We start from the raw sequence: 24,225 nt of genomic DNA, 5'->3' as shown, positions 1-24,225 counted from the left end.
ATTATGAAAGTATGATAACACATTTACAGGAGACTTGGAAACTATAGAACAAATTTACGTATAGTTCCACTATATATTTTTGAAGTTGATTAAGATTTTTCATTGGAGTTTCAACATCAAACTCTCAAAAATTTAGAAGGATATAGTATCTCTGAAAATGGCTGCAGATTTTTTTTTTTTTTTTGGACACAGGTTGATTTTTTGTTTCTCTTTTTTTTTTTTTTAAAGAGAATTTATTGCTAAGAGCAGGCCATCAGCAGGCTACATTAAAAAAAAAATCTGAATTTCCTTTTAGCTCAAAATATTGCAAGGTCTTTCCTTATGGTGACCATCACCTGGAGTTAAGTGCAGCTGCCTTACCTGCTTTTTTTGTCATCCTTGCTTCATTCTCTCATGCTGTTCCCCTACCTCTGTAAGCACTGGAGTTCATCACCCATATTTTGTTTCCTCTGGCTCTCTACTGGGTTAGATGAAGGCCACCCTCTTACCATAGGATGGAGAAAAGTTAAATATCAGTCTGACAAGGACCTTGAAAACCGTAGGATGCAAATGTCCACCTTTATAAGAGAAACTCAGATTCAGAGAGGGGAAGTGACTTGTTTGAGGTCCTGTGGCAGGTTGAGTTGGCCTGGAACAGTGACTTCTAGGTTGGACAGTGATTTTTTTGTTTTGTTTTTTAGTATTTTTATTACTTTTCTCTTTTTAAAATGGAAGTTTTTGTTATTGAGAGCAGTGACTTTTTGCCTAGTGTGTTCCTTCACATTTCTTTCTTGAAGTCTTCCCTGAAGACCCTTCTTTCCTAGCGACCCCCTTTCTTTTTGTAATTAAATTCTTTTTATTGGAGTGTAGTTTATTTACTCTGCTGTGTTAGCTTCTGTTGTACAGCAAAGTGAATCAGTTATACATATGCATATATCCACTCTTTTTTGGGTTCTTTTTCAATACAGTTCATTATAGTGGATCAAGTAGAGTTTCCTGTGCTATACGGTAGTCCTTATTGTGTGTGTACTCAGTCACATCTGATTATTTGCGACCCTTTGGACTGTAGCCCACCAGGCTCCACTGTTCATGGGATTTTTTCAGGCAAGAATAGTGGAGTCAGTTGCGATTTCCTTTTTCAGGGGACCTTCCTGACCCAGGGATCAAACCTAAATCTCCTGCATTGGCAGGTGGATTCTTTGCTGCTAAACCATTGGGGAAGCCCCTAGGTCCTTATTAGTTATCTATAATATTTTATATACTATTGTGTGCATATGTCAATCCCAAGCTCCCAATTTATCCCTCCCCACCCCTTACCCCACTGGTAACCATAAGTTTGTTTATTATATCTGTGACTCTATTTCTGTTTTGTAAATAAGTTCATTTGAACAGTTAGATTCCTCAACACCCCTATATTGTCAAAATCCCAACTGTGTTTTTCTTGTAAGCCTTTTAGCCTCCTGCCCTTGGCAGCTTTGAAATTTGACAAATATCTTAAGTGGAAAAGGAGCTGAGGGTCAGGTTCAGTCTTCGACACACCCTCTCACCAGAATATTGACGTAGTCTGAACTCTTAAATTTTCTTTTTTTTTTTTCCAGCTTCTTGAAGCCATCTGTCAATGTCATTGGTATTCTTCCAAGGCAAAGTTCAGATTTTCATTTTCTTGTCCAGAATCAGCAAATACATCCAGGTACAAACGGCTGCAGTGTGTCAGTTCAACTTAGCCATAAAGTCTGGTTGTTTTAGTAACTTTCCAGTGCTTTTAAACAATTTGTTGGTATTTATCCCTAGAGTGTCTTGTTCATCTTCATGGTAGTACTTGTCTGCCTCAAGCTACTCTATCATATTCAAAAGTGATAATATATCTTATCTTTGATTCTCTCCGTATAGTTTCTCCTCATTTCAAGTCCCTGGTTGTCTCAGCAATAGCTTAATGCTTTCAAACATTTAGTTGTATTTTATACAACTTTTCTAGTTGTTCTCATCCGGAGCATTAGTCTACTGCAAGCTATTCTCTCTTAACCTTATACAGTTCAGTGCATCATCCTATGTGAACTTCTTCTAGAAATCTAAGGATAGGGAATAACTATACTTTGTTAATGTGAAAATTGAAGAATATAACCAAGATCCTAGCCTGGATAGAAAGCTATTTCATCATTGTCCTCCAGAAGCATTTTAGAGATTGTTCTAATACCTAAAGAAGTGCTTCATAGGAGACCCAAACTTATACCCTGTGCAACATGGCTGAGAATGGCTTTGAAGATGTGACAATTAAATATAAAGTCTAGATTATTCCCCACCAAAACTCTCCCAGTACAAAGCACTCAAAAGTGCTAGATAAAATATTTTCTAACTATGTTATCAAAGCACTGCTAAGCTGGGAAGAAAGTAAAGTGAGTTAGTCCTTCCATCATGTCCCACTCTTTGTTACCCCATGTACTGTAGCCCACCAGACTCCTCTGTCCATAGAATTCTTCAGGCAAGAATACTGGAGTGGGTAGCCTTTCCCTTCTCCGGAGGATCTTCCCGACCCAAGGATCAGAACCATGGTCTCCTGCATTACAGGCAGATTCTTTACTATTTGAGCCACCAGGGAATAACATCCTTAGTCCTCTAAAGTGAAAGTGAAGTGAAGTCGCTCAGTCGTGTCCGACTCTTTACGACCCCGTGGACTGTAGCCCACCAGGCTCCTCCGTCCATGGGATTCTCCAGGCAAGAATACTGGAGTGGGTTTGCCGTTCTCTTCTCCAGAGGATCTTCCCCACCCAGGGATTGAACCCAGGTCTCCCGCATTGTGGGCAGACACTTAACCTCTGAGCCACCAGGGAAACAAGTCACCAGGGAATAACTTCCTTAGTCCTCTAAACAAAAAGCAAAAGCAGAACTCTAGGAAGGTAAATGGCTGGCACCTGTCCTGAAGTCACTTGTGAATCCCTAGGTGACCAGCGTTGCTTTTTTTGACATCTACGGCTGCTTTGAGGATGGAAGATGCAGATTAAGGTGGTAATGGGGTCACAGTGAATAGCATAGCCAGAACCAAGAAAGGATAGACCCTTGGTAAGAAAAGGATAAAACTCTCTTGCAAAGAAAGTCAACTAAGAAAGATGCCTCTATCTCTGGGCAGAGGGGGAAAAAAACCTCCTCTTAAAATTCGTAACCACAATCTGTTCCTCACATGGATTTGCAATCCGAATTCACATTCCTGTGTTCTGAAAAACCTCAAGCAGAAAGTCTGTTTAAAAATGGCTTCTGGTTGCAGTACCCACAGATTCTTATTAGAAGCAAATGTAAGTGCTCTGTGTGAGTGTATCTTCAAACATAAGCACACAGAATTTTCATCAAACATGAATTCACATCCAGTGAAATAAAAAGTGAATAAAATTTTTGATAAGATGCATGAAAATAAAAATGAGAACATTAAAAAATTTGGGATTTAAAAAATGTCATAAGCATAGGTAACAAATACATAACTAAAAATTAATATAAAAGCACTAGGAATAATTTTATACTGATAAATCTTGAAATAAACAAAGCAGATGCATTTCTAGAAAAATGTGTTATTTCAACATAATCTCAGGTAGAAATACAAGATCTGGTTAGTCCTATAAACATTTAAGATTAGTAGTTTAAAATCCATTTATAAGTAAAATACAAGGCCTAGATATCTTTTTCAGGTGGGTTGCATCAAACATTTAAGAATCAAATATTTCTAATTTTATTTAAAATATTCTGCAGTATATATAAAAAAAGAAGGAACATTCCCTGACATATGTTAAGTTACCGTAACTTTGACACTGAAACTTTACAAAGACAGTATAGGAAAGAATAACAACTTCACTTATAAATAGATGGAAAAATTTATAAACAATAAATTATTAAAAATTAATCCAAAATATATAAAAAGGTAAGGTGTTGTAATCAGGTTGGGGATATTCTAAGAAGGCAAGATTGGTTCAACACTAGAACATCAACTACTATAATTTGCCACATAAACAGATTAAAGGAATAAAAACATGATCAAATCAATAGATACCAAAAAGTGTTTAAAAATTTTATACCATTAATAAAAACAACAACAACAACAACTATTACTACTCAAACTAGGAATAAAGGGAAACTTCCCTGGGTCACAAAGATCCCCTGGAGGAGGGAATGGCAACCCACTCCAGTATTCTTGCCTGGAGAATTCCATGGACAGAGGAGCCTGGCAGGCTACAGTTCATGGGGTCGTCAGACACGACTGAACGACTAACACTTTCACTTCCTTTAATTTGAAAAAATGATATTGACTAAAAATAAGAACAATTAAAATCTACCACAAACTTCACACTCAGGTAAAGGTTGACAAGAGTTTTAAGATTCGATCCTCTATCACCACCTCTTTCAAATACCGTGCTAGAAATCTGAGCCAGTGAACTAAAGTAAGAAAGAAGTAAAAATGGAATTGGAAGGAAAGAAAGTATATTATTTGCAGATAATATGTTTGTCTGAATAGAAGAGCCAAAAAATCTACTAATAAATTATTAGAATAAGTGGAGAATTTAGCAGTTATTGTATATGAGATTGTGATAGTTAGCCTACAAAGACAGCCCCAGAAAGCTCCACCTTCTGAGTTTCACCCTAGGGTAGTCTCCTGCCAGGGATCCAACCCAGGGCTCCACATTGCAGTCAGAGTCTTTACCGTCTGAGCCGCCAGGGAAGCCCTAAACTATAGTCTCCTTCCATATTACACTAGAGTTGCTCTGTAACCAATAGAACATAGCAGAAATCGTGATATGGCACTTCCAGGATTAGGTTACAAAAGATGCTGTGGCTTTCATCTTCGTGGTCCTCTCTCTCTTCCTCTCCCTCTCTCCTCCTCTTTTTCTCCCTTCTCTCTTCCTTCCTCCTCTCTCCCCTTTTCTTTCCCTCCCTCTTCCCCTCCATCTCTCTCTTTTTTATTTTCTTTTCCAAGTTTTTTTGGTGGAGGTTACTGATGATTTAGTCCCTATGTAACCCTTAAGAGTAATAAATTGGAAATATCTGGGTTTTGAAAGTGATGTCCTCCCAGTCCCTTTAGGATGTGGTTTGAATTCATGATAAAGGACCCTCTTTGTTTTTTTCCTATACTTTTGAGATGCCAGATGGTGTCAAATTGAGTAGAAGTTTTCTTTGTGTCCTCATTGCTGCTACAGAAATGAAAATAAAAACTGAATCTTTGGATGTTTTTGTCAAGGACCAGCTATTTTCTAGGTTATTTGTGCTTACACCTGGGGTTCTAGGTGACAAAAAGGCTGATCCTATTTAATTCTGGCAACCACCCTCCCTTAACATTCTACATGGCACTCTTGCTGGTACCTGCAACTATAGGCACCTACATTGCTGTACCTTTCTGATTCCTAGCACAGTCTCTCAGTCTTTATTTATCTATATTAAGACTTTGTCAAACCCTGGCAGAGAGAGGCACCTCCCATCTTGGGATCAGTTCTGACTATAATATATCATCATCTAGTTTCAGTGTGCTTGGAAACAATGATCAGGCCAAATTTGCCATTACAGCAACAAAAAATATAGGTGCATGTCATGGAAGGATACAGTCATTAAGATACCCACGGGGACTCCTGGCTATTTGGTTCCAACTTCTCACAGCTCCTTTACTGGAGGCGCTGTTACTGGATCTAGGTGTTAACAGCTTCTTATTCATATGGGTCCACTGAGTTGGAGGAGCTGGTGAGTCACATGCTTATATCTGCTCCTCCAGCAGATATTTTATCCTGTCCATTTATAATGCTGACCAGATTCATAGTAACTAAAAATGGCTGTAACCTGAGACACACAAAGACTTAAATGTTCTGTATGTACACTGTTGGATGATGCAACTTTCAAAATTAATCTTTGGATATACCCTAGTTAATAGTCTATAAACTGCTCATTCTTATGTCTGCCTGGGGATTTGTGATACATACCCTCCCCTTTGGACGCGGACCATTAGGTCACATGGCATCAACCCTAGCATACAATGGGAATTGCCTCTTTGTTGCTAACAAAGTCTTGGCTGGCAACTGAAAAACTGGAAATGAATTCCAGCAGTAACCATGATGTTGGTGGTGGTGCTTTAGTTGCTAAGTTGTGTTTGACTCTTGCAACTCCATGGACTGTAGCCGGCCAGGCTCCTCTGTCCTTGGGATTTCCCAGGCAAGAATGTTGGATTGGGTTGCCATTCCCTTCTCCAGGGAATCTTCCCAACCCAGGGATTGAACCTGGGTCTCCTGCATTGCAGGCAGTCTCTGAATTGATGGAGCCACCAAGGAATCCCTAACTGTGTTGATAAAAAAATAAATGTGTTAGTCACTCAGTCGTGTCCAACTCTGTGTGACCCCATGGACTGCAGCCTGCCAGGCTTTTCTGTCCATGGAATTCCCCAGGCAAGAATACTGGAGTGGGTAGCCATTCCCTTCTCCAGGGAATCTTCCCAACTCAGGGATTGAACATGCGTCTCCCACATTGCAGGCAGATTCTTGACTGTCTGAACCATGTTGGTAGCAGACAACAAATGTTCTGTGTGCTTTTTGTTTTTATTTTTTGGCCAGCACGTGGCATGGGGTTCTTAGTTCTGCAACCAGAACTAAGACCTATACCCCCTTTATTAGAAGTTTGGAGTCTTAACCACTGGACCATCAAGGAAATCTGTCTATGCATACATTTAAACTCTTTTCATGACCACTGTCATTATCATAAAATTTTTTTTCTTCTTAGGGCCTTATATTAGAAGCAAGTTATTTAATGCCATTCGAGTTGTCATTATGCTCCCGAGGTCATTGCAGGTAGATGTGAGTACTGAATGGCTGTGATTTAAGATCTGATAGGAAGATAAAGTCTCTTATTTCTCAAAAGCTCTTTTTCTTTTTCCAATTTCCAAAGTCTTACCTCTCATCAAAAAAAAAGATTTCATTTTTACCTACATATAATAATTATTATTAAATTTTAGTTAAGGGACCTGAAACAGAGATAAACCAAGTACTGGGGAAGGTGAAGAGGACAGAGAAGGTGATTCGGCTCTTTTAGCTTATTAGGACATGTGAAAATGATGGTACCCCTGGCTCAGTGGAGGTTTTGTGACTTATGGGAGGAAGATTATATTTTTGCACATACTGAGTTAGAGGTGACAGTGGAGCCATCATTACTTTATGGATAGTTGGTGATGCAGATGAGTTTAGAGCTGGACATACAAATTTGTGCACAAGGGAAGAAAGTTCTCTAGGGCATATTCTTCCCTCCAATTCCTGTCCACTTGTCCCAGTTCTACTTTCTGGTATTCCACTAATAAGTGCACTATACTGCCCTTGGCCCCTCTGCCCTCAGCCCCTGCACTTTGGAAGGTCCTTCTCTGACCCTCTTCTAACCGTAGCTCTTCCCATAGAGTGAGCGATCCCTGAGGCCAAGGGGGTGTGCCCATCTGGAACCTCTGCTCATCTCCCTTCTAGACTATGCTCACGGTGCCCCTGGACCCTGGAATGGCATCCCCAACCGAGCCCACCTCCAGGGCCCTGCTCTGAGTGAGTCTTCTTGAGGGTGGTGGTTGCACCCTTGGTCCTGAGAGGTGGCTGTCTGGAGGGGGTGGGGGAGCTCAAGTGGACAAGGCTTGTGGGCTGGTGTGTCCACTGCATAAGGATGAGGTCCCCAGTGTGGCAGGATGAAGGCAGGGTGGCAAGAGAAGGGAACTGGCTGGGCTGGGGCCTCCAATTGCATCCTTGGCCTGGACCCTGTGAATCTTGGAAGCCTTTAACTTTGCTTACTCTTTCACATCCCAGTTCTTGAGTTCCTTAAGAAGAATCAGAACCCTCCTTTTGACATTTATTCACTGCTCTTTTCCTGTGTGCCTGCTGAGGAGAGAGAGCGCTCAGGTGTATGCTCTGTGACGGGGCAAACCCAGCTGTGTCTTTTCTACCTGTCTTTGCTCCTATGCACTTCCCTGCTCTGGCTCTTTGTTCCATCTGCCCTCGAACTCATTTCTTAGAAGGTGGAATGGGGCAGGATGCTGTCAGATACAGGGGGGCAAAAAGAGGAGCTCACGGGGCCATGGATTGGTGCCAGTCTCTGTAGGGTTTTACAAGTTGGCCTTGAGTGGGGAGCAGGGACCCTGTCCCCGGGTGATATTGCAGACAAAGTGGACAACTTTGGTCTCAGACTCTTTTGCAGACAAGCAGCATGTCCTGAAGAAGCAGGGGGCTCCTTGAAGACTCCTGGCCAGACACCAGGAGAGGAAAGTGTTGCACCGCTGAATGCACTGTTAGGGCTGCTGTAAAGTGGACAGAGCGCCTGCAGGGCTTTAGCTCCTGGAAGTCAACAGCAACTTTTTTGATCTTGAGGGAATTAGCAACTTAGGACTCTGTATGTACGCATTGTATTAAATGTCTAAGGCAACTTTTCTAGGTCTGCCATGTAATGTGATCCAAGTACAATCTGCCTACATCAGACTTTGGAGAAATTTTACTGTAGGGAGGCTCGAGTAACTAACCCATTGTTCCTCTGGCCTTCTTTTGACTTTTTTGGCTGATGGTTCCCTCATCCTTCGTGTCAATGCTTAAGTGTCCCCTCCTCAGAATGGTCTCTCTGACTATCCCCTCTCGGGTAGGTATTCCTGGATATTCTCCCACATTTGTTGTTTCATCAGCTGTTCTTGAGGGTCTATGAAGTATTTGGATCCCTCAATCCATGTCCTCACGAAATTTATATTAACTGAGCATGTATTAATGTGCCAGGTACTGTTAACAGGGTTATTTATGTTTTCTTATCTAATCCTATGAGGTGGGTACTATTATCATCCCCATTTCACATGTGAAGAAGCTGAGGCACAGGGAAGTTAAGTAATCTGGCGAGGGCATACAGTTAAAAAGAGGCAGAGCTGGGATTTCAGCCCAAGGAGTCTGATTCCAGCACGTGAACATCTCCTCTCATGGTGTGTGCTGGTATGTTCAGTCGCCTCTGACCCTTTGCAGCTCCATGGACCATCGCCTACCTGGTTCCTTTGTCCATGGGATTTCCCAGGCAAGAATACTGGGAAGGGTTGCCATGCCCTCCTCCAGGGGATTTTCCCAATCCAGGGATCAAACTTGCATCTCTTACATCTCCTACATTGGCGGGTGGATTCTTTACCACTAGCACCACCTGGGAAGCCCTCCTCTCATGGTACTCTCTTCTTTTCCTTCATAATGTATCTCACAATTATAATTTTATCTGAAATTGGATGTTGAATGAGACCTTTCTGTTGTCTTGGAATGGCTGCTAAGGCTCACAGGTAACACAAAAGGTCTTAAGCTCACTCTGTTTCTAAAGAGAGCTCCCAACTAATTTTCAGCAATTGAGGTGGCAGAACTGGCCCCAGTACCATCTACTCTTCCCCTGTCTTGGGTCTGTGAGGAAAAGGCTGAGCTCGAGGAGAGGGTGGGGATCCTCAAAGTCAGCTTGAGGGAGAGCAGAGCTCCTGGTGAGAATATACCTTCCTGGGGCAGGGACAGTATGCCTCCTCCCTCCTCTGAGTCAAGGGAGAGATGGGGGTGTGCTCTGGGAATTGCCAGTATCACATTCTCTGGCTGGACTTCTGCTTGAGCAGCAGTACTGCTATCTGTCTGTGTCTGTTTGTGTCCCGGGGAAGATATATTGACAAGAAAAGGCAGGGCTGAAAGGATGCCCTTGGAGCAAGGTCTCTCCCAGGGCTTGGCAGGATGTCTGACTTTCCCATGGGTCAGAAGGACATCAGGAAGGTACTGAGCCCCAAGCCAGGATGGCCACCCTTTGGGTGAGGGTGCCTCCAGCAATAACAGTCTGTGAGGTGGGCTCTAGGTGGCAAGGGGCAGGGAGTGGGGAGGAAGAACTCAAGGCTTTCTGCCCCCTCTGGCCAAGCCCCTCCAGCAGCAAGTCCTGGCCACTCAAGGAGGGCAGAGGGCTTTCAATCAGATATGAGGTGGGAGTTTACATTGGCCCAGACTAAATCTCAATAACCAAAAGTGACAGGAAGCAATGGAATCTGCCTGAGATATTTTAAGGGGTGCAGTGATGGAGGGAGATAATTTGACACAGCTGAGAACAAATTAAAACCAGTGTTGGGAAAAAATTAAAACTAGGTCATGTTTTTTCTCTGTTGATTTGGAACTTCTTGGTGAGCTGGTATACATATTTAACTGTGTGTTGGTTTATGGGCTGTCTCCCCTAACTAGACTGTGGCCTCTGTGAGGGCAGGACTTGTCTGTCTTAATTACTGTTCTAGTCACAATACCTAGCACAGAGTCTGGCAGGATAAACGTGCATTGAAGTGAAGAGTAAAAGATGTCACTGGAGGCCTGGGGAAATTTAATCGGTTGCTGATCCTGGCATTCCAGAAGACTAACTAGACCTATCCTCCCCTCCCTCCAGGAGATGCTCTGCAATCTTGGATTCTAAAGGACTCTTAGTAAGAGGACCTCAGCACAGGAGCTGAGAACACAGGTACTACAGTCATATAAATCTAGGTTCAGAACTCAGTACCCACACTCTCCACCTAGGGTCTCAGTCAAGTAACATAACATCAGAGCTTCCTCATTGACAAAATGCCTGTGTCATATTGACAACTCAGGATTGTTAACGGAATTTAAATGCGATCATACATGTCAAGCACTTGTGTACAGTGCCTGCAACAGAACAAATGTTTACTAGATTGTGGGTCTGACTATTAGGGGCATGCAAATAATGGTTTAAGATAGATGTGGCCTGAACCAAGTGACTTAGTGGTAAAGAGTCTTCCTGGCAATGCAGGAGACTTGGGTTTGATCCCTGGGTTTGAAGATCCCCTGGAGAAGGAAATGGCAACCCACTCCAGTATTCTTGCCTGAAAAATCCCATGGACAGAGGAGTCTGGAGGGCTGCAGTCCATGGCCTGGCAAAGGAGTCAGACATGACTGAGCGTACATGCACACATGAGGCCTGAACCATAGGGGATTCTTTTGAGTAACACGACCTGAAACTGGTCATATTAAGGCTCAGAACTTGGCGAGTCAGGGGTGTGGGGTGCCCATGATTCCATGTGTGGGACTTCCAAGGCCTTTGAAAGCATGTGATGCAGGAATCTGGTGAACATTACCTGTGGGCAAGGGCTTTGCAAAGCCTGAAGTGGGGAACAGTTTGAACACTGCAAGTGTTCATAGTGGGCAGCAGGCAGGCTCAGGGGCTTATTGTTTATTTATAGAAAGCCTTGGGAAGGCAGAGGAGAGGAGGGAAAGAAAAGAATGTGTGTCTGTGCAGGCGTGTGTGTGTGTGTGTGTGTGTGTGTGTAGACAGAGAGAGGGAGGGGAGAGACAGGAAGAGGAGAGAAACTTCTGGGCTTTCATTTAACATGTGCACTCTGCCTTCTCTCTTGTCCCCTCTGCAGTCCCTTTCCTCCCAGCTGTCACAGTGCCACCTCCTCTGGCCAGTCCTGTCTGGACACCCTGTCTGACCTTGAACTATCTCTCAATCCTTCCGGGTATTGCCTCAGCCAGCCAGGGAGAGCCTGGTCCTGGCAGAGGCTGTGTTGAAAATAATTCACTCTGAAAGCTAGGCTTGTTCTCTTCAAAGGGTGAAGCAAGCTAGACAGAAGGGATGAGGGAGTTCCCCCCAGCCCCCACTCCCTCACAAGCCCTCTCTTGGAACCTACCATTCCCCCTCCCCGGGATGACCTCTGTCCTTGATGAAATGGGAGAAACAGAACAGCAAGGCTTGTTTCCTTTCCAGATGAAAAGATGGACACCCTGAAGTGCATTTTAATCGCTCTCTGGCAAGTGTGGGGTGACTGGGGGAGGGGAGGAGGCTGACTTGCCCTTTCTCTGCCAGTTCTCTGGGAACCTAGCCCATCCGTATTTCTCCATAAAACTTGAAGGGCAGTATATCATTGTGGGAGAGATACTGCAGTTTCTCCAGACAGAAACCTATCCTTTCTTGAGGGTCTTCATTTACAAGGTCAGTTGTATTCATTGAACATGTGAGTATTTAGAGAGATGGAAATTGATCAGGGGCACCAAAGTAGTTTCAGGTTAGGAAGGACCTCTGCTCTACTGCAGGGCTGATGCCTAGAACAGTGGGAAAAAAGAGGAAGGCTTAACATGTTGGGGATTTCATGGAGCTCAATGAAAGTTGAATGAAACTCTGGTTGGGAATGGCTTCTTGGGTAGAGAGATATGAAGTTTGACTGGAATTTGGACAGAGAGGAACAGAGACGGTGTTCCAGAAGGGCACCAAGAACAGAGGCAAGGAGTGGCAATAACTATGCAGTGGTGGGAAAGCAGAGAGATAAACGTGCCTGGCCGTATGGCTGGGGGCTTCCATCAGATGAGGTGCAGTGAATGATGGAGGCTGAAGAAAGTCATCTTTTTCTATCTCCAGGTAAGAGGGAGATAGAGTGAAGTTTATCTTTACCTGAAGCAATGCAATGAGAGCAGAGGGTTAGAAAATTTGATGAGGGTGGCTCCGGGAGAGAGATGGGAGGTGGAAAGTTCAGTTGGGAAAGCCATTGTTATAGCCCAGGTGAGGAGGGACAAAAACCTAGGCTGGGATGGGCGGCAAGCCTGATTGGATGTGAGGGGAGCAAGGCAATCTCAGCCTTCTGAGAGAGATGCTTCTGTGGCCTCTGAATGCAGAATGAGAAGAGACTCTTGGCTGGGCTGGCTTGGCCATCGTTGTCTAGTTAATGACAAGTGGCTATCTGCTTACACAAGTGATTCATGCTACAGTGCTGGGCACACAGATGCTCCTGGTACCACTAATCAGCTTGAGGAAGGGCATAACATTTGTTTCTGCTTGTTTGTCTTGTGGTTGGCAGTAAGGTGAAGACTTGAAGGTCAGTGGGCATGCTTTCTATTTGGCTTAGTGAATGGATTTTTGATTCTTCATGGGAAATCCAGTTTCTCAGAATTTCCATTGCAGACTCTTCCTTTAGACAGGAGACATATTTATTCAGCCTTCTTTAGAGAGCCTATAACTGAATGATGATGATTTCTGAGCAATCAAAATGAAGAATTTGCACTGAAGTTTATGTTTTATAAAGAGACATCTTCCTTAAAGACTTCCTGACTTAATTAAAAAAAACCTGCATATGGTTTGTCTTTGAGGATTTCCTCACATTGGAGTAGATAGGGCATCCAAATTGGGGACTAAGCTGAAAAGATGCTGAGTCTTGGAGGCCAAAGCGAGAGAGATGCTAGAGAGAGTGAGAGGGAAAGGATGAAGATGTGGGAAGAGAAAATTTGGATTTCTTAGGTCCCTGAGTTGGCATTTACTGTCCATTTACTGGAGCCCCACTGTCAGATAGACTGAACAGGAGTCTGCCAACCAGCTGACTCAACCATCGCAGTGCAGAGGGGAGGAAAGTAAAAAGGAGGTTAAGAGACAGTGCAAGGCAAACACAGCTAGGTTTGTTACCCTGAGTCTACCTATGGCAAAGAGGCAAAGCTATCTGCAGCCTTGCATACTTCAGTGAGAATTATTTTCAACCAAAGGCTCAGTTGTTTGTTTCTTAGTTATGTTAGGGCTTCTCTAGTGGCTCAGTGGTAAAGAATTAGTCTGCAATGTAGGAGACCTGGGTTTGATTCTGGGGCTGGGAAGATCTTCTGGAGAAGGGAATGGCAACCCACTCCAGTATTCTTGCCTGGGAAATCCCATGGACAGAGGAGCCTGGCTGGCTACAGTCCAAAGGGTTGCAAGAGTCAAACACAACTTAGCAACTAAAACACCACCACCACCAATTTGGTTACTTTTGGAATTTGTTTCCATTTTTTTCAGCTGCCAGCCAAGACTTTGGTAGCAACAAAGCAGTGATTCCAATTACATGCTAGGGTTGATTCCATGTGACCTAATGGTCAGCGTCCAAAGGGGAGGGAGTGTATTACAAACCCCCAGGCAGACATGAGAGCAAGCAGTTTATAGACTATAGACTAGGATATATCCAAAGATTAATTACAGTCCATGGGGACGAAGAAGGGTCAGATGCAACTTAGTGACGAAGCGATGACAGCAACAACAGCTGTGTTTAGTTAAATGAGAGAATGGAATCTTGTATGGGGTAGGGGAGGTAGGTAGATGAACAAGAAGAAGTATTAATAGTAGGCAAATTATATTGAATCGTCAGAGGAACTTCGGATATTGAGGAAACTACAGGAGGGCGGTGGTCACCTCCACTGTGTGTAAGGGGCCATTAGTATTGGAATTTGACTAACATTTATTGAGGACCTTTTGTGACCTAACAGCTTATTTATTCCTTACAACAGCCCTGTAAGTAAAATTTAAATGATTCCCATCTTGTAACTAAGGAAACTAAAGTTCAGAGAGGGTAAGTCATTTGCCCAAAGTCACACAGCTTGTCCTGTATGCAGGGTTGGGATAGCTCATCAAGTCCACTGCTCTTTTCAATGAATCTCTGGGCAGGATCAGTCCAAAGGGGTTTCCAGGCTGGGAGGTTGTGTTTGTCATGTTTCTAAGTGCTCATTTGGGTTTTTCATACTTTAATCTAGAGCCCTTCTGTTCACCTCTTTCTTTAGTAGAGAGTGGGCCTTGTTAATAAACAAAAGTCACAAGTCAAATTTTCTTTGGCCTCTTAGACAGAGCTCGGCTGGTTGGTTTGGTTTTATTTTGTCTTGTTCTTAAGGATAAAGAGAAATAAAATGCATTGAAAATAAACAGAGTAAGATGTTTAGATAGATTCCTCACTGTTTCTTCCCCACCCCCAGCTCATATTTCTTTACTTTTTCTGGGCCTTTATACAAGGCAGTGGTGGAGAAAGGATTTACTGCTGGAGTGCGATAGAACTACACCCTCCTGCTCCTGCTCCTGCTGTCTCCTCCCCTCTCCCTTTTCTTTTCTCCTTTCCTTTCTCTTTCCGCGGCCCTTCCTGCATAGGTGGAAATGGTCTCTCTTTGTTGGTGTGGAAAAGAGACTGTGGGTTTGGCTGAATATTTTTATCTGTGACCTGGTGATGGAATAAAAGGAGCCTGGAGTCGAGGGTATTTTGAAGATGAGATGAACAATTCCTTAGAAGAGGGGCTCTGCAGAGCTCTGAGACAACCTAGAGGGGGTGGGATGGGGGGAGGGTAGGAGCGAGGCTCAAGGGAGAGGGGATGAGTGAGTGAGTGAATGAAAGTCGCTCAGTTGTGTCTGACTCTTTGCGACCCCATGGACTATACAGTCCACAGAATTCTCCAGGCCAGAATACTGGAGTGGGTAGACTTTCCCTTCTCCAGGAGAATCTTCCCAACCCAGGGATCAAATCCAGTTCTCCCACGTTGCAGGTGGATTCTTTCCCAGCTGAGCCACAAGGGAAGCCTGGGAGAGGGGATATATGTATCTTATGGCTGATTTACATTGTTGTATGGCAGAAACCAACACAATATTGTAAAGCAATATCCTCCAGTAAAAAATAAATTAAAAAAAAAAAAAGAAGAGGGATCTGAACTCCAGTGAGCTTCCTCGGTGGCTCAGATGGTCAAGAATCTGCCTTCAATGCAGGAGACCGGGGTTCCATCCTGGGTTGGAAAGATCCCTTGGAGAAGGAAATGGCAATCCACTCCAGTATTCTTGCCTGGAGAATTCCATGGACTGAGGAGCCTGGCAGGCTACATACAGTCCATGGGGTTGCAAAGAGCCAGACGCGACTGAGCAGCTGACGTTTTCTGAACCCCAGTAATCATCAGTCAGGCACCAACAGTTTTCAGAGCTTTGATGTGCTGTTTCAGCCCTGGAGATAAATGGGAACCAACGGTCACAGGGCTTGTAATCTGCTCAGGGAGTCATCTCGGGCAGCCCTGAGAAAACGGGGACTGGAAGAGAAGCCTGGAGAGGCTCCCCCAGCTGAATGGAGGAGTCAGAGGAGGAGGAGGAGGAGGAAAGCAACTGTGGGGAAGGAAGAATTCCATGGGGGCAGACCCCAGGCACTAGCCCCAGGCCAGAAGTATACAACCCCAAGCTGAGGAGGCAAAGCAGCTGAGCATCGGAAGTCAGACAGGCTAGTATTGAAGTCCAGGCCTGTCTTTACAAGCTGGGTGAAGCTGGGTAAGCTGTTTACCTTTTTGAGCCTCATTTCCTTCATCTATAAAATGAGGCTGAAATCTGTACTTGCCCTATTAGTCTGTTGTGAAAATTAATGGTAAATTGCTGATCTCAGAACTTGGCCTTCAACAATCAATATTTGGCCAGATCTTGTCTAGCAGAGAAAAGTCGACCTTTCTATTTTCCTTAATGCATGAGGCTGTATAGAAAGCAGGAGACTGAGCTAAGACATAAAGGAATCACTTCTCTTTAGAGGATTCAGCGGGGAGATGAACAATCAGCTTTGGAGAAATTCTTCTTATTTCCTAAGATTTCTGTCTTCTTATGAAGAAACTAACAAGCAAAACTCAAATGTCTCAAAGGGCGACTGTAAACATAATCATTCCTTGGTCCAGAGAAATCTTTCCTTTTGAAATTGTTTCAACCCACATGCCTGTGTTGGGCTACTGGATATGTCTGCTTGCAATTATGTGTCCTTTGGGCCATCCAGAATTACATGAAAATTGAATGTTTCTTAGCAGATTCTTTGCTTTATTTGAAGAACAAGAGAAACGTCTGCCAGTAGACCTCACAGCTACATGTATGATTTATTTTCACTGTCACTGGTCCTGAAACCTGGGCTTCTTATTGATTTTTGAGTAAGTTTATTTTCACAAAATCAGTATGTGTGTGATGGGATCTGATAAGGCCTCCCTACAAGAAAGAACAACATTCTGAAGTCTGAGTTCCTTTTAGAAATCCTTGGCTTTAAATCAAAGTTGGAAGCATGTTTATATTTGGGGTTTAAAAGGATCAACTGAGACTTGGTAAATAAGCAGATGAACATGGAACCGGACCTAAGGAGGAGAATTGCAGCTTTGATAAATGGCAACCTGATTTGGAAGAGAGAGGTCTTTATTTCAACACCATCGAAGCCAAGTACTTTGGGCTGGAGGATTTGCAATAGGTTCCCAAGCAGACCACACAAACCAGGGTTCTGAATGGCAAAGGGTCCTTTCATTTACCACTAAATTAATCCCTTATCAAAATGGGGCCAGCTTCTGAAAGAAGGTTTTCATATTGAAAAGAGAATTTACTTGCAAGAACTTGTAAATCCATTATGTAATTCCGAAGAATTTGCCCCTTAAAGTCAATGTTTCTGGTATTTGAGCTAATCTTGCAGTGCGTTAAAGAAGGATTCAACTTCTTTTTACTCCTTTTTGATCTGGAATTTTGGAGAAGCACCGGTGCTGCTGGAATGTGTTTCACATTTTCAATTTAAAAACATTGTTTATCTTCTCTGCTCTGGAGGTAACAGTACAATCTTGTACCAGTAGTAGCCATTCATATTACAAACAGCTATTTGTGCTCACTGTGGCTCCAAAGAAGGAATGAGTTGCAATGGACAAACTCAAGGTATGCAGGCCTGGCAGCCTTCTTGTTTGTCAATTATTAATCAAGGGGAGGGTGTTATCCTGTTTTGGGTTGCAGCCCATTCTCCAACTTCTGTGTAGGGTGAGGGGAGGGGTGGTGGTGATTGACAGACACAGACAATAACTTCCCGTGCATCTACGAGCCACTGAGTGCTGAGTGTGTAGACCCGAGGGATTCATACATAAGTAGAAACAGGTACAGTTTAATAGAGAGCCTATAAATCCACACATTTATAATCAACTGATCTTTTTTGTTAATTGAGGTAAAATTGATAGATTAGTCTCCAATGTGCAACATAACAATTTAATATTTGTGTATATTGTAAAGTTTAGTTACCATCTCTATGGTCAACTAATCTTTCACATGGGAGCCAGGAATATGCAATGGGGAAAGGATAGTTTCTTCAATAAATGGTGTTAGGAAAACTGGATGTGCACATGCTAAAGAATTAAACTGAATTCTTATCTTATACCATCCACAAAAATTAACTTGAAACAGATTAGAGACTTAAAGACTTGAGACCATAAAACTCCTAGAAGAAAACATGGGAAAAAAGCTCCTTGACATTGATCTTGGAATTTTTTTTGTTTGTTTAGATATGACACCCAAAGCACAGGCAATAAAAGCAAAAATAAACAAACAGGGCTACCTCAAGCTAAAAAGCTTCTGAAGCACAAAGGAAACAGCAAAATGAAAAGACAACCTATGGAATGGGAGAAAATATTTGTAAGGCATATCTGGTAAGAGTTTAATATCCAAAATATATAAGAAATTCATACAACTCAATAGCAAAAAAAAAAAAAACCCAAAACCAAAACCCACAACAAACCCAATTAAAGAATGGGCGAAGGATCTGAATTGACAGTTTTCCAAAGAAGACATACTAATGGCCAATAGATACATGAAAGATGCTCAGTGTTGCTAATGATCAGAGAAAGGCAAATCAAAATCACAATGGAATGTCACTTCACATCTCTCAGGATGGCTCTCATTATGAAGACAAGAGACAAGTGTTAAAGAGGGTTTGGAGACAAGGGAACCTTTGTGCACTGTTAGTGAGAATGTAAATTGGTGTACTTATATTGAAAACCTGGAGAAGGAAATGGCTTCACACTCCTGAAAAATCCTGTGGACAGAAGAGCCTGGTGGGCTATACTGTCCAAAGTTTCGCAAAGAGTCAGACATGACTGAGTGACTAAACACACACAGACATATTGAAAACAATATGGAGGCTTCTCAAAAAATTAGAACTACTCTACAGCTCAATAATCCCACTTCTGGGTATATATACCAGTGGAATGAAATCACTACCTTCATGAAAAAGCTTGTGAATCCCACTCCCTTTCTGGAGCAAAACCTTCATGGGCCTGACCCCTTTAGCAATTGGAGTGATTCGAGGGGCATCATGGCAGTTGAGAATTGTCTGTCTGTTTATTCTCTATTATACCCAGCTTGAACATAGTTGACCAACTTTTGGCATAGGAGGCTAAGTTTCTTAGTGAAAAACAAGAAAGTTCCTCCAATCCAAATAGAACTTGCCTTGGGTTGCCAAGATCTGGGTTGAGAATTCAGATCCTGTTTATGAGGGGCCATACCACCAGATTGTAAACAGTGGGTAGTTCCTTCCAGGGGGTCTTGGACAGCTGCTAAGACCTTTGCTGTGTCCATGACCAATTCTGGCCACAGGGCAGGGGTGAACAAATGCTCCGCAGCCCTCAGGCAAATGCCCAGTGAGCAAATACCACGCTGGGGGACAGTGGTAGCAGGCATGTTCAAAGGTTCACATTTATCTTTGCACAGCTTTCTCAATACACTTTCCAGACTGTGATTTTATTTCCAATATGACCTGGCAGACAGACCAGGTAGAGATTGTTGACCTGCTTTTCTGTGATGTGATGAAATGGTACCATCTCTTGGTCTGGTTAGCTTAGGTTGAATGGCAAGAAGGGAAGTGCAGTGATGTGAAAGTGGGTTGACTGAGCTGTAATTCTTGCTCCACCCTTAACTAGCTGAGTGACCCTTGATAAGTTACCTCAGTTCTGTGAGCCTCAGTTTCCATATCTGTGATAATAACCTTGAATGTTTGAAGTGAGGATTACGTGTAGCTCAATGTCTGTCATCTAGTAGGTGCTTAAAAAAAATGGTGGTGATTTTTGGGCATTACTGTAGTGGACATGCCTTGGGGTGCTGCCTAACCATAGAATCCTCCTCAGGTGGTTGCTTTCACACTTTGATGAAGTGTCTGGCAGAGGTGCTAGGTTTGTACTGTGTGAGTTAATTTGGTGAAGGAAGATTGCCTAACCCAGGATGGACCTGAAATCTGGAAATTTGGAAATGGAACAATGAGGACCTGCCCCATAGAGCTGTGAGGCATTGAGTTGAAAGACCATGTAGTCTTGGGGGCAAAGGCAGCCAGAATGACTACTGTACAGGCTGAGATAGTGGCAGAGGAAGCCTTTAGTGGAGAGAAAGGGGTGAGTGGGCAGAGATACATGGAGGAGAGATGGGTCATACAGCCCTTGAAAGACTGAGCCACAGTTCTTAAACTCCTATCTATTTCCACAAAGGCAGGTGGATTGCATGCTGCCTGTGGATTTTGAGGGACCTGTATGAGTCAGTCTCACTTCTTTTGAGTGGGCTTGAGTGGGTATCTGATCCTTGTCATGAGAAGATAAATGTTCAGAACCAATCAGATGAACAAATGGAGGCTCTGAGAGCTACAGTGAGTTGGTGAGCTCATTCTAGTGCTTTTTGCTGCCTTGTAAGATTCCTTATCTGGCAAGTATGGTTGTTATAGTGGTGATTCTCTTATCTCAGCAGCTACCTGGGAATCTGTTGAGGTGGGCTGGGGAGGGAGGAGGGCCCTGTCAGGGCAGACATGGTGCTACTCCAGCCTTTCCCCTTGCTGACTTCTGCTTTCCCTCCATGTTCCATGCCACTGCTCTCCAGGCTCAGCTCAGAGTCAGGAAAATGTTTTCCTACTTGAGCTGGTCCGTGGCTCTCAGTGGCCTCACTGTCTGTAGTTTTCTGGATCCCAGGAGGTCTGGTTGGACTTGACTTCCACTCAATGAAATCATCTAGTTTGGAAGTCAATTTCTCTGACCTTTTGATGCTGACTATGGCCCAAAGTAGGTGTTCTGGGACCTGAATGTAAAGAAAACTCTGGGCTAGTGTTCCTGAGGCTGAAGTTAGAACTCACCATGGGCGTCTTGGGGGCTGGAGTATTGAGGGTGTCTAAGTACCACTTCAGAGGCACTTGCCTGTTGCATAGACCAGAATGTTGAGCATTCCCATGTGGGGTGGCTGGAACTGTACTTCCCAAATTCAAGGGCATCAAAGGGCTGGTTATATCAGAATCACAGGGCTGCTTGTTAACATCCAGATCCTTGAGTCTTTTTTTTCTGATTCATGATGTCCAGGATGTAGCTTAGGAAGCTCTAGTTTTAACAAGTATCTGATGGTTCTTATCATCAGCTAGGGAGATGGGTAGATGGCCTTGTGTTGTCAGTCTATGAGTTCCTGAAATGTCCTGCCACAACTAAACACTATACACGAAAACTTTTGTAGTCTAATCCCCTACCCTCATTAACAGATACTGTTCTGGGTGAATTGTGTGCCCCAATATTCATGTATTGAAGTCTTAACCCCCAGAACCTCACAATGTGACCTTATTTGGAAAAAGGATTGTTGCAGATGTATTTAGTTAAGATGAGGGCATCTTGGAGTAGGGTGGCCCTTCATCCAGTAAAGCTAGTACCCTGATTGAAATGGGGAAATCTGGCCAGAAACAGACACGTCCAGAGGGGATATGATGTGAACACACAGAAGGAGAATACCAGTGAATTATGCTGTCACAAGTCAAGGAGCATCGGGGCTACAAGAGGCTGGAAGAGGCAGGGAAAGATTCTCCTCCTACAGATTTCTGAGGGAGCATGGCCTTGCCAACACCTTGATTTCAGACTTCCAGCCTCCAGAATTGTGGAATGATTCCACTGTTCTAAGCCCCCTAGTTTATGGCACTCTCTTATGGCAGCCCTAGGAAATTTAATGCAGATGTTTTTAATTTTTTCATTTTCAATACCAGCTACTGTCCACTTCATTCCTCTGTGTTGCTCAGTCTGCTCTTTGGGTGTGAAACAAAGATTCCATAAGGCCAGGGTGGAGCCTCTGGGAGTGCCCTTGTGATGAGGGTGGAGTGTTTAGAGAGCAAGAAGTCTTCATTCCTGTGAGGAATGTGACAGAGCCCCAGGAAGAGAGAAGTGAAAAATCTTAGTGTAGAACATTTACTCCTTCTTATGAATCTGACCAGACATTTTCAGCAGCCAAGCATCTGTCAACAAATGCTGAGTCTCGACATTTGCAGTGGGTGATTGTAGGAAAGAGAAGGCTCTTTATCTCTGGGTCCAGTTATATTCATAGCACAGAGGTTAACAGCAGGGCTCTGGAGCCAGACAGCTGGAATTTGGATCCTACTGTCTGTGTGGTTTTGGGTAGGTCTAGGGTCCTCAACATTTAGCATGCATGGGAATCACTTGATGGGCTTGTGAAGTTTATTGCTGGCCCCACACCCAGAGTTTCTGATTCAGTAGGTCTGGGATGGGGCCTGAGAATGGTCATTTCTAACAAATTCCCAGGTGATGTGAATGCAGCTGGTCCAGAGACAACACTCTGAGAAGTGCTGACCTAGTTTCTCTAAGTCTGTTTCCTCATCAACTAAAACAGAGTCCATGATATTCTTAAATGACAGAGTTTTTGTGAGGATTGGGGTGATGGATGTAAAGCACTTAGCACATGGCTATGTATAGAGCTAGGTAAATTTTAGTGATCATTTGCTGTTATCATAATGAATTGAAGCCCTGTTCTATGCTTGCTTGTGAAGTCACCTCAAGATTAAGGAGAAAACATATATTAGAAGGAAAAATATGAGGATCTTTCAGTCAGGAAGCACGCAAAGGTAATTCTAGATGGGGTGCAGGGAAATGTCTCCTCTTCTTGGGGTTATCAGGGAGGTACGTTTTCCTCCTGAAACTGAGGGATGCCTGTTGCCAGTCTGAGGTTGCATCTTCCAGCTGTGCCGGCACTGGGACCTAGATGAGGCCTTTGGTGCTTGCATGCCAAGTTGCTCAGTCATGGCTAGCTATGTGCAATCCCATGGACTTTAGCCCACCAGACTCCTCTGTCCATGGGGTTCTCCAGGCAAGGATACTGGAGTGGGTTGAGGCCTTTTGGGCTTGGGTCCCACCCTCTTGCTCATGAAGCAGAGAGCACTGACTGCCATTCTCAGGAGTTTGGGAGCAGCGCCCTGCCCAGGCCTGCAGCTGGCAGCCTCATCTCCTCCACGCAGGGCCCTGCCCATCCATTCAGAAAACATTCCGTGTTCTGCTCCCTTTCCCATACTCCCAGCTGAAGACAATGATTGTCTTGGTGTTGGAGCGTCAAGTGTTGGGGCCTTTCAGAAGCACCGTGTATGTTTGTCTTGTGTCTCCTCCAGTCTGGGCTGAGCACAGAGGAATGGACTGTGAGTGGGCTAGCCTTCCTAACTCAATATGACATCCTGGCACAGAGTCTTCTCATTAGTTCGATTCTTGGGATTTCAGCCTCAGAAGCAAGACAGTTTATGTCGATAAACAATGCTTTGTCTCTGGGATTTTGGGCCATCAGAAGGCTGGGGGCTCTGCTTGGGAGCTGCTGGCTTGTTGCTAAGGTGTTTGGAGCTGATCCAAGTTCACATTTTTCAGGATGGTGGAGAATAGTTAATGATGACAAAGCTCTGAAAGTGTATATGCTGGCTACTTTCCAACACTACTTAAGAACAATGACCAAGAGGAGGCTATTTCTGTTTTTTTTTTTTTTTTTTGCTTTTGTGGTAGTTGAACTTTGAGGGTAAAACTGGAGTTCCTTTTTTTAAATGTGTGAATTGGTGAAATTCAACATAGTGAATCACTTCTTGAGCACTTACTACGTGCAAAGTAAAAACGTGAGAGAGCAAGAAGGAAAAGTAAGACTCCTCCAGTTTCCTTGGAGAGGGATGTACCTGGGCTGAAGAAGTTGTGATGTAAACATACAGGGAGAGGAAGCTGGCATCAGAGAGAGGAGGTATAAAGACTTCTTGTTTTCTGTTTCGATGTTTTAAAGTTTTTCTTTGCCCCAAACACGAATCTTTTCCCTTAACTACTACCTGTCTTTCCCTGTTATAGGACCACTTAAACATCTTGGAAAATATTTCATAACAGCTCCTAGTAGTGTCTCTTTGAAGCAAATTGTCTCTGAGTTACACACCCTCCTTGTGGCTCAGCTGGTAAAGAATCCACCTGCCATGCAGGAGACCTGGGTTCGATCCCTGGGTTGGGAAGATCCCTTGGAGAAGGGAAAGGCTACCAACTCCAGTATTCTGACCTGGAGAATTCCATGGACTGTATGGGGTCGCAAAGAGTTGGACATGACTGAGCGACTTTCACTTTCACTTACCCACCCTCCTCAACCTCACCCCCCCCCCCCAAATTCTAGTTTGGCTGCATGAACAGATTGACCATGTAAGTTGATAGGAAAACTCATTTTTTTCTTGCCTGCTGAAGTGTGGTCTTTTCCTCTCTAGTACTGCCTCCCGAATGGGTTTTAGTTTCATATTTACTTACTGTCTCTCCCATTAGAATGTGTAATTCCTGTGGGCAGGGTCTTTCTCAGATGAATCTGTCTTGGCACCCAAATTGAAAAGGCTAATATGAAATTATGGGGGCAATTATCTAGCGCCTTATTCACTAAATATAAATTTACTAGTACTTGTGTATATATTCTGAAGCTAAATAT

General features: G+C 43.6%; 1 long non-coding RNA gene across 3 annotated transcripts in view; it reads left to right on the top strand.

Annotated features, from left to right (window-relative positions):
* The first annotated feature begins 6,197 nt into the window (after positions 1 to 6,197).
* LOC139036041 (uncharacterized) overlaps positions 6,198 to 24,225 on the top strand; it is a 39,052-nt gene continuing 21,024 nt past the window's right edge. Inside the window, exon 1 of one of the 3 annotated variants that reach the window (XR_011488738.1) lies at positions 6,198 to 11,928. This is a non-coding gene — a long non-coding RNA (uncharacterized lncRNA). Of the gene's footprint in view, positions 16,644 to 24,225 lie in introns of all 3 variants that reach the window. The other 2 variants (XR_011488737.1, XR_011488736.1) reach the window with 2 other exon arrangements.

Source organism: Odocoileus virginianus, chromosome 7, assembly GCF_023699985.2.
Source record: "Odocoileus virginianus isolate 20LAN1187 ecotype Illinois chromosome 7, Ovbor_1.2, whole genome shotgun sequence".
In the NCBI taxonomy this organism is placed as follows: domain Eukaryota; kingdom Metazoa; phylum Chordata; class Mammalia; order Artiodactyla; family Cervidae; genus Odocoileus; species Odocoileus virginianus.
The sequence above is the reverse complement of the archived record's forward strand: the minus strand, read 5'-3'. Positions and strand labels throughout refer to the sequence as shown.